Below are 10389 nucleotides of genomic sequence, written 5' to 3'. Positions count from 1 at the left end.
GCAAGACTCACTTCTTTCCGAAATTAAAAAAAATTAATAGTCTGTATTTGTTTTAGTATGATTTTTTTTTTCTTTTTGTTTGTTTGTTTTTGCAAAGCAGCATAGCAACATTGTGATTGTAGGATGTGGCTGAGGTTGCGGTCACAACTCAAAACATTATTTGCACATCAGGAAGAAAACTGGAGGAGATGGGGATCTTTAAGGAAAACAAACAAAAGAGGTACAGATCTAGAGAGGTCACTGCACTGCTCCTTCGACGTGCGCTCTCCTGTAGCTTAGCTGGTGGCCATCTTGTTTTCCTTCAGGAAGTGAGGGAACTGGTGTTTGGGGACGCTGTCGGCAGCTCCCGGCTTCTCCATCTCGGCACTCATGGCCGACTGGGAGCCGTCCATCTTGGAGGTAGCAGTGTTATTCACCACAGACCTGGCCCCCAGAGACACCGGGAGGGTGGGAATGCCACCACACTGGATCACAGAGATTTCGCTGGTCTTCATGGCCAGGTCACCGTAGAGCATGGTGGTGTACTGGTTCCACACAACAGGGTCCACAGTCACTGAAGGGGCCAGGATTTCCTTGGGAAATATCTCGGGGACCCTCTTCCCCTCCGTTCCTAATAGAGCCATGGTGTTCTCCATGGCCAGCTTCCTGCCACGGCGTGCCGAGCTATTGTTGGCCCCGTGCGTCATATAATGGACCTTCAAGTTGCCTTTGGTGGTAGAAGCTCGCCCACAAATGTTACACACGAGAGGCTTCTCCCCAGCGTGAGTCTGCTCGTGAATCTGAAGCGCGCGCGCAGGTGAGAAGTTCTTCCTGCACCTTGTGCAGCTGTGCTGCTTGGCCTGCCTTCGGGGCTGGACCGCTAACAAGGCTGTCATACCTGGGGGCATGGTCGCAGGACCAACAAATGCACCAGGAAATTCAACTTTGACATAGGTTGGCTGGGCTCAGATAAATGTCGGTGGGCCACTGCTCCGACCTTCCATCTCAGTGTGGCTGTTCTCGGAGCTGTCCACTTTGCCACCAGCATCAGGTGACTTGGACTTGACACTCTCCGCTTGGCTACTGGCTGGGGAGACTGCCTGGAAGGAAGTGGTCTCCAGGACATCTGGACCTCGGCTCACATACTCCTGGTCCCCCATCACCGAGGAGGAAGAGTCGTTGGTCAAGCCATCACTCTCCACTGAACCATTTTCTTGGCTTCTCTGTCGCTGCAGGACAAGACCAGCAAGACCCGCCTTCCCCGGGGCATCTAGGGAAGCCACCGAGGCCAGCCCTAGTGTAGGTGATGGCGAGTGGATGCTGGGAAGGGGCATGGGGACCTTCAAGGAGCTGCCAGGGGCCTCCTGGGAGCAGACTTCATCTGCATCAATGCTCTCAACATCATCATGACAGACAATGCTTGTACTGACATTTTCATCGACCGTCATTGGCTCGGGACACATAAAGTCACAGGGATTCTCTGGCAGAGGTGTGTTGGGAATCTGACTGCCCATATGCATCTGAATATGCTGCTGCAAGCATGACTGCGTTGGTAAACTTCTGGCGGATGGGGCATGAATGCTGCATCTTTATGGACGTGTTGGTCCGGTGCACCCCAAAGTGCACCTTCAGGGTGCCTTTGGTGGAGAAGTCTCGACCACAGATCTTACACTGGAACGGCCTCTCCCCGGTGTGGGTGCAGTAATGCATTATGAGGGAACTTTGGCAGCTTAAGACACGGTGGCATATGAGACATTCGTTGGGATCGGTGGTGGTCTTGTCGATGTTCTCCACCAGCTGCTGCAATTTCAGGGTCTCGGACCCCGGCTCAGGTGTCCCACTCCCTTGGAAGCCACCGACCCTCAGGGAATCATGGTTTAACCTCACCCTGGGTAGGATGGATCCATCCTCACTTTCCGGAGAAGGCCTGGGCTGCAGTTTGTTGGGCAACGGGCCACCATGAGGTCCTTGGGGTTAGTCCCCGAAGAGAGATTCTGTGGTAGCCCTACACTGGGGGTCCCCGTCGCAAAGACGGGCTCTCCTTAGAGAGGTTCATCTACGGAGACAGGGCCAGAGAGCGCGTAGGGAAGGACACTGCCCGCTGTCATCTTGTCATGGAACTCGGCAAACAGCTGGGGGTTTGCCTTCACCTGGGGATGCTGATGAAAGTGCACCTTGAGGTTGCCCTTGGTGGTGAACCAGTGGCCGCAGGCAGAGCACACGAAGGGTCTCTCCGGTGTGGGAGCGGAGGTGGATCTGCAAGGAGCTATCAGTCCCCAAAACCTTGCTACAGTACTTACACTTGTGCTTGTGGAGGACATCGTCCTTGGCTTTGACATGTACCGGGGAGACACTCGGTGGCTTCCTTTCCCTTTCTTGGACGGGTCTAATGCTAAGGCGGAGAAGGGGCTCTGGAAGAGCACAGAGCCTGGGGCCTGAGGTAGCAACACCCCCGAGGGGCGCGACAGAACACCGGGGAGCACCTGGGTCCCATCTGGCTTCAGGGCGAAGGGCGTCAGCGCCGGGGACGCGGAGCTCGCAACGGAAGGGATGCTGGTGTGAGGTAGCTTGGCTGGTTTCCAGGTGTTCAGGGGGCAAAGCTGGGCTCCCCGCTTTCCGGATGAGTAGAGCCACAGCCGCCGAAGCCCGCTGGGAAACGTGGCCGCCCAGCGTCTTCAGGGAGTCGGCTCCAGCCACGCCGCTGGAGTGGAGGGTGTGGGAGGCCCACAGGTTCACCTGCACGTGGATCTGCTCCGCTAGCTGGATCTGCTGCTGCTGCAGACACAGGATCTGCTCGAGGACCCAGGGGATGCTGCTGGCGCTGGGCAGCAGGGCTGGGGGCGCGTCCGCGCTCCGCCGGTTCACGGCCACCTTGGTGCCCCGTAGTGCTTGACGCGTGACATTGGTGTTGGCCACTTTGCCTTTGGGTAATAGCTTATGTCCTGAGGTGTGGGTGGCAGGGCGGCCTCCGTCTTGAAGTACATGACGGACTCTGCCCCGGCTTCTCCTTCGTGTCCCCTGAGCTGCCACCGTCCTCTCTGTGACCATCCTTCCTGCTTGGGCTGCGTGGCTGGTGGCTCAGCACAGCCCCAGAGAAATCTTCTGAAGGCACCGGCCCCTCACTGTCGTTCATGATGAGGACAGGTGGATGTTTAGTGCAATTTTTCTTATGGTCTAAGAACTCTGAGAAACTGAACAACTCGGCACAGCGTTTCTCACAGATGTGAGTCTCCTCCGGCCGAGGCCTCTTTATCCCTGCTCGGTCCACAGTCACGTCATCGCCACCCCCTGGGGGGGTTCATTGGGGCACCCGGCTCCCCCGCCACCGGCGCCGCTGGGGCCGCGTATGCACGCTCAGGGGCCCCCTGCTGCAGCTGCTGTCCTCCTGGTCACCCTGGTCCAACTCCCAGGTGATGTGTTGCAGTTTCGCCTACTTGGCGCCTCGACGTGGTGCGAGCATCGGGGCTCCTGGAGAGCCGCGGTTATTTGCCCACTCTGCCACAAATTCCTGGAGCTGGGAAATTCACCCCCCTTCGGCAGGAACGCACATGTCCCAGTAAATTCCTGATGCTGTCTTTAAGTTCTTAATTTGTGGTAGGTAGAATAATGCCTCCTCAAATATGTCCACATCCTAATCCCCAGAACCACTGAACATGGCACATTACATGGCAAAGGTGAATTAAGATTGAAGATGGGGACTTCCCTGCTGGTGCAGTGGTGAAGACTCCACATTCCCAATGCAGGGGGCCCGGGTTTGATCCCTGGTCAGGGAACTAGATCCCGTACGCATGCTGCAACTAAGAGTTCGTATGCCACAACTGAAGAGCCTGCAAGACGCAACTAAGGAGCCTGCCTGCCACAACTAAGGAGCCCTGGAGCAACTAAATTAATTAATTAATTAGGTAATTTTTAAAAAGATTGAAGGTGGAATCTAGGTTGCTAATCAGCCAACCTGAACATAGAGAAATTATCCTGAATTATCCACATGGGCACAATGCAATCACAAGAGCCCTTAAAAGTGGAAGAGGGAGGCAGAAGAGGAGACAGAGTCAGAGAAAGAAATGTGACAATGGAAGTGAGTCAGAATGATGTGATGTGAGAAAGGCTGAACCTGCTGGCTTTGAAGATGGGGGGAAGGGACCAGAGCCAAGGAATGTGGGCAGCCTCCAGAAACTGGAAAAGGCAAGGAAGCCGATTCTCCCCTGAAGTCTCTAGAAGGGAATGCAGCCCTGCCAACACCTTGATTTTAGCACTGGGACCCATTTTGTACTGCTGACCTCCAGGACTGTAAGATAAATTTGTATCCTGTAAGCCACTAAGCTTGTGGTAATGTTACAGCAGCAAATAGAAAGCTATTACAAAACCGCATCTAGATTCCAGGAGATGTTTTGCAAGACTGATGGCCCTTTTACTTCACTTCCTCACCGCCTCTCCCTCTCTGATTCTATAAAAGAAACTGGCATCCAGACCCAGATAAGATGGTTTTTCAGAGACACTAGTCTGCCATCTTCTCAGTCTGCCAGATTTCCAAATAAAGTTCTATTCCTCTGCCTCAACACCTCATCTCCAATTCGTTAGCCTGTCATCCAGCGAGCAGGGCAAGCTTGGACTCAGTAACAAATTTGGCTTAGCCAGCTAGGAGCCTTGCTGCTCATGGCTAGCCAGCCCCGCTCAGGGAATATTGGGGCAGGGCCCTAGCAGCTGCCAGGACCATTGTCCTGAGGATCTTCCCTTCAAAGTTCCCTTGAAGCGGCACCACCTACCCCAGCGCTTGGCAGTCGAGGCAAGGAACCGACAAACTTCCATTTGGGGAACTTTGGTTCCATCTGGGGCTACAAGTCGACGGACTCGATTCGATTCTGGAGGGTAAGTCACTTCGGCATGCATGCTAAGAACACATTTCCCCCTCAGTCTGGGTTTTTCCTTTATGGGAAAGCCAATCTGGTGGGGGTACCCTGCTAGAGGGGGGAATTGTTGTTGGACTCTACCTGATTCTGGGAACCGGTTCACTGGGAACTACTACACTGGTTTTGTAGGGTAAGTCTACCCGATTTGGGAACTGGTTCGGTGGTCTTGTCTTGGTTTTCTCTTGGTTTTGTGTGCATCAGTGCTAGAATTTGTGCCTTTTGTGTTGGAATTTGTCTGCGTCTTTTCTGTCTTGGTGTTATCAAACTTTTAAAAGTGGAAAGTATCTATCCTGAAGGAGAGCCCTTTGGGGAATATATTAGATAAATGGGCAAAACATACCCATGAACCTATGACTAAGAAAGACATGATGTATTATTGTAATAGGGTGTGGACCCAATATGTGTTAGGATCAGAAGAACGATGGCCCCTGAATGGCTCACTCAATTATTACACAATCTCGCAGTTAAAAATGTTCTGCAAAAGAGCAGGGAAGGACTTCCCTGGTGGCGCAGTGGTTAAGATTCCGCCTGCTGATGCAGGGCACATGGGTTCAAGCCCTGGTTCAGGAAGACCCCACATGCCGCAGAGCAACTAAACCTGTGCGCCACAACTACTGAGCCTGCGCACTAGATCCCGCAAGCCACAACTACTGAGCCCGCGTGCCACAACTACTGAAGCCCACGCACCTAGAGCCTGTGCTCCGCAACAAGACAAGCCACCGCTATGAGAAGCCCGTGCACCGCAATGAAGACTCAACACACCCAAAAATAAATAAATAAATATATAAATTTATTTAAAAAAAAAAAGAGCAGGGAAAAGAGATGAGATTCCATATGTAGGAGCATTTATGCTATATTGCATCAGGAGGAAAAGGAGTCAGAGGGCTGCCACCTTATGGTGCAGGGGTCTGAAAGGAAACCCAAGGGGAAACCTGTTCTACAAGTGAATAGAAAAAAATGAGAGTGGGGACATGTTATTTCAAAACTGAAACCCCCCTCCAGCCTATCCAGCTCCCCCAATGGCCGAGCTGGTGACACTGGCAGTTGTTCCAACTGCCCCCTCCCATGCCGCCAACATATTCACTGCCTCCTGTTTCCCCTACCCAAGGGGATCAAATAGAAGTTTCTATGGTAACCTCTAGGGCACAGGGACCTGGTTTAGTATCACCATCTAAGACCAGACAGGGCACCCAATTTGGACCGGGAGCCACTTATGCAGCAGGGCAATTTCCCTTGCCCCAATATCTTGTAAGAGGCCACCAGACTTCCTTGCACTTGAGGCGTCCGATTCTGATTTCCCCACAGGGGGCCGGGTAACATTGACAGTGGGGAACAAATTGATTGTTTTTCTAATAAATACGGGAGATCTTAAGAGGCTTGTAAATACTAAACAAAGGGGAAACAAAGTCATCTTAGGAGAAAGTTGCCTGTATCTTTGAGATACAAATGTCCTATCTGGTCTTCTCAAGAACCCTTACCTCTGCCATCTTTTTAAAATGCAAATTTTGAAAAAGTGGGTACAGTAATTTAGAACTTGACTTGTTTTCCATAAATATTAGTAGAAAGGGTTTAGCCATCTAGACAAGTGAGCTTGATTTGTTCCATCTGCCAGAAAACCAACTTTAATCCAACCTCTTTTGTAAACTGATGGGTTTTACATTGCTGTATCTGACTCAGGGATGAAATTTTGAAGTGAGAGCTATGATGTCTCTCTGTTTGTTTGTCTTTGGATAATATTGCTGAGGTTAATCTGTAAATGAGCTCTATTTAATTGGTTTAAAGAAAAGTAAGTGCTTACAAACCAAACAATTCTAAATACAAGAGAAATTAAGCTAAATGAGTTTCAGGTTCATGTGAACTGGGAAATACATAGTATTAAATTAATACCTGGTATTAATGTTTAAGTTTGTTGATCTAATTAATATAGACACGTCTTTAGAGCCATCAACATTAAATATAGTACTTTCACTGCATCTAGGTTTAATAAAAGTTAAATGAAATCTTGTTATATCTGTTGCAAATTTGTCAGCAAGAAAAATAACTTGATATGATGAAACTTTAAATATAAATGAGATAAGAGCTTTTAGGTAAACCATAAGAATAATTATGTTCTAAAAATCATCTAAAATAGTTTCTCCAGGTTTTGGTAACTATCACTTGCTTCTTGGTTGTCACTGGAAATTAAGGTTTTTAAGAATTGGGGATTCTAATTTAAATATATAATTAAAGCTACTGAAAATAATAAGACATTAAAAAAATAAAACCACCAAATCCAACAACAGACATAAGAATCATACACCATGATCAAGTTGGACCCATTCCATGGTCACGAGGGTGTTAACTATATGCAAATCAATCAATGTGACACACCACATTATAAAAGAAAAGAAAAAAGCCACATGATCATCTCGATAGATGCGGAAAAAGCATTTGATAAAATTCAACATCCATTCATGATAAAAACTCTCACCAAAGTGGGTACAGAGGGAACATATCTAAACAAAATAAAAACAATTTATGACTAACCAACAGCCAACATAATACTCAATGGTGAAAAGATGAAAGCCTTCCTGCTAAATTCAGGAACAAGACAAGGATTCCCACTCTCACCACTTCTATTCAACATAGTATTAGAAGTCCTAGCCACAGCAGTCAGACAAGAAAAAGAAATAAAAGGTATCTAAATTGGAAGGGTAGAGGTAAAACTGTCACTGTTTGTAGATGACCTGATACTCTATATAGAAAACCCTAGAAACTCCACACAAAAACTATTAGAACTAATAAATGAATTCATCAAGGTAGCAGGATACAAGACTAAGATACAGAAATCTGTTGCATTTCTTACAATTATACTAAAATGAAATAACAAAGATAGTAAAAAACATTTAAAATTGCATCAAAGCAAACAAACAACAACAACAACAGCAACAAAAAAACTAGGAATAAACTTAACCAAAGAGTTAACTATAAAACTGAAAACTATATGCTGAAAACTATAAAACACTGATAAAGGAAATTGAAGATGACTCAAGGAAATGGAAAGATATCCCATGCTCTTAGATTGAAAGAATTAATATTGTTAAAATGGCCATACTATCCAAAGCAATCTACAGATTCAATGCAATCCCTATCAAAATACCCATGACATTTTTCACAGAACTAGAACAAATAATTCTAAAATTTATATGGAAGCACAAAAGACCCAGAATCGCCAAAGCAATCCTGAGGAAAAAGAACAAAGCTGGAGGCATAACCCTCCCAGACTTCAGACAATACCACAAAGCTACAGTAATTAAAACAGCATGATGGACTTCCCTGGTGGTCCAGTGGTTAAGAGTCCATCTTGCGGGGGCTTCCCTGGTGGCGCAGTGGTTGACAGTCCGCCTGCCGATGCAGGGGACACGGGTTTGTGCCCCGGTCCGGGAGGATCCCACATGCCGCAGAGCGGCTGGGCCCGTGAGCCATGGCCGCTGAGCCTGCACGTCCGGAGCCTGTGCTCTGCAATGGGAGAGGCCACAGCAGTGAGAGGCCTGCGTACCACCCAAAAAAAAAAAAAAAAAAGGAATCCATCTTGCAACGCAGGGGACACCCGTTCGATCTCTGGTCACAGAACTAAGATCCCACATGCCGCAGGGCAACTAAGCCAGGGTGCCCCAACTACTGAGCTCACGTACCACAACTAGAGAGCCCATACGCTCTGGAGCCCATGTGCCACAACTAGAGAGAAGCCTGTGCACCGCAATGAAGAGCCCACATATCGCAACGAAAGATCCTGCGTGCCACAGCTAATACTCGACGCAGCCAAAAAATAAATTAAAAAAAAAACTTTAATAAAAAATTAAAAAAAAAGCATGATACTGGCACAAAAACAGACATATAGGTCAATGGAACACAATAGAGAGCCCAGAAATAAACCCACACACCTATGGTCAATTAATCTACAACAAAGGAGACAAGAATATACAGTGGAGAAAAGACAGTCTCTTCAGCAAGTGGTATTGGGAAAGCTGGACAGCTACATGTTATTCAATGAAATCAGAGCACTCCCTCACACCATTTAAAAAAATAAACTCAAAATGGTTTAAAGACCTAAATATGACATGACATCATAAAACTCCTAGAAGAGAAAATAGGCAAAACGTTCTCAGACCTAAATTGTAGCAATATTTCCTTAGATCAGCCTCCCAAGGCAAAAGAAATAAAAGCAAAAATAAGCAAATGGGACCTAATCAAACTTAAAAGCTTTTGCACAGCAAAGGAAACAATCGCCAAAATGAAAAGACAACCTATGGAATGGGAGAAAATATTTGCAAATGATGCAATGCAACTGACAAGAAGTTAATATCCAATATATACCATCAGCTCATACAATTCAATATCAAAAAAACCAAACAACCCAATCAAAAAATGGGCAGAAGACCTAAATAGACATTTCTCCAAAGAAGACATACAGATGGCCAACAGGCACAGGAAGAGATGCTCAACACTGCTAATTATTAGAAAAATGCAAATCAATACCACAGTGATGTATCATCTCGCACTGGTCAGAAAGGCCATCTTCAAAAAGCCTACAAATAATAAATGCTGGAGAGGGTGTAGAGAAAAGGGAACCTTCGTACACTGTCAGGAAATGTAAATTCGTGCAGCTGCTATGGAAAACAGTATGAAAGTTCCTTAAAAAACTAAGAATAGAGTTATCATATGATCTAGCAATCCCACTCCTGGGCATATATCCGGAAAAGATGAAAACTCTAATTTGAAAAGATACATGCACTCCAGTGTTCATAGCAGCACTATTTATAATAGCCAAGACATGGGAACAACTCAAGTGCCTATCAACAGACAACTGGTTTAAGAAGATTACATATATATATATATATATATATATATGAGATACACATACACAATGGAATATTACTCAGCCATAAAAAAGAATGAAATATTGCCATTTGCAGCAACATGGATGGATCTAGAGGATATCATACTAAGTGAAGTAAGTCAGACAGAGAAAAACAAATATTATATGATATTACTTATATGCAGAATCTAAAAAAGAATACAAATGAATCTATATACAAAACAGAAACAGACTCACAGACATAGAAAACAAACTTATGGTTACCAGAGGGGAAAGGGAGGGGGGAGGGATAAATTAGGAATATGGGATGAACAGATATAAACTACTATACATGAGATAGATAAGCAACAAGGGTTTTACTGTATAGTTCAGGGAACTATATTCAATATCTTGTAATAACCTATAATGGAAAATAATCTGAAAAAAAAAGTGTATATATAACTAAATCACTTTGCTGTAACCTGAAATTAACACAGTATCAACTATACTTCAATTTTAAAAGTGGGGGGTGGGGTGGGCGGGAGCTTCCCTGATGGCGCAGTGGTTGAGAGTCCGCCTGCCGATGCAGGCGACAGGGTTCATGTCCCGGTCCAGGAGGATCCCACATCCCACGGAGCGGCTGGGCCCCCGAGCCCCGGGCCCCGA

At 46.7% G+C, this 10389-nt stretch overlaps 1 pseudogene; it reads right to left on the bottom strand.

The window, feature by feature from the left end:
- Positions 1-275: 275 nt before the first annotated feature.
- The window catches only part of LOC103088497 (sal-like protein 4), a 26086-nt pseudogene continuing 15972 nt past the window's right edge, over positions 276-10389 (bottom strand).

This window comes from Lipotes vexillifer, unplaced genomic scaffold (genome assembly GCF_000442215.2).
Source record: "Lipotes vexillifer unplaced genomic scaffold, Lipotes_vexillifer_v1.1 scaffold10, whole genome shotgun sequence".
Classification (NCBI taxonomy): Eukaryota; Metazoa; Chordata; class Mammalia; order Artiodactyla; family Lipotidae; genus Lipotes; species Lipotes vexillifer.
The sequence above is the reverse complement of the archived record's forward strand: the minus strand, read 5'-3'. Positions and strand labels throughout refer to the sequence as shown.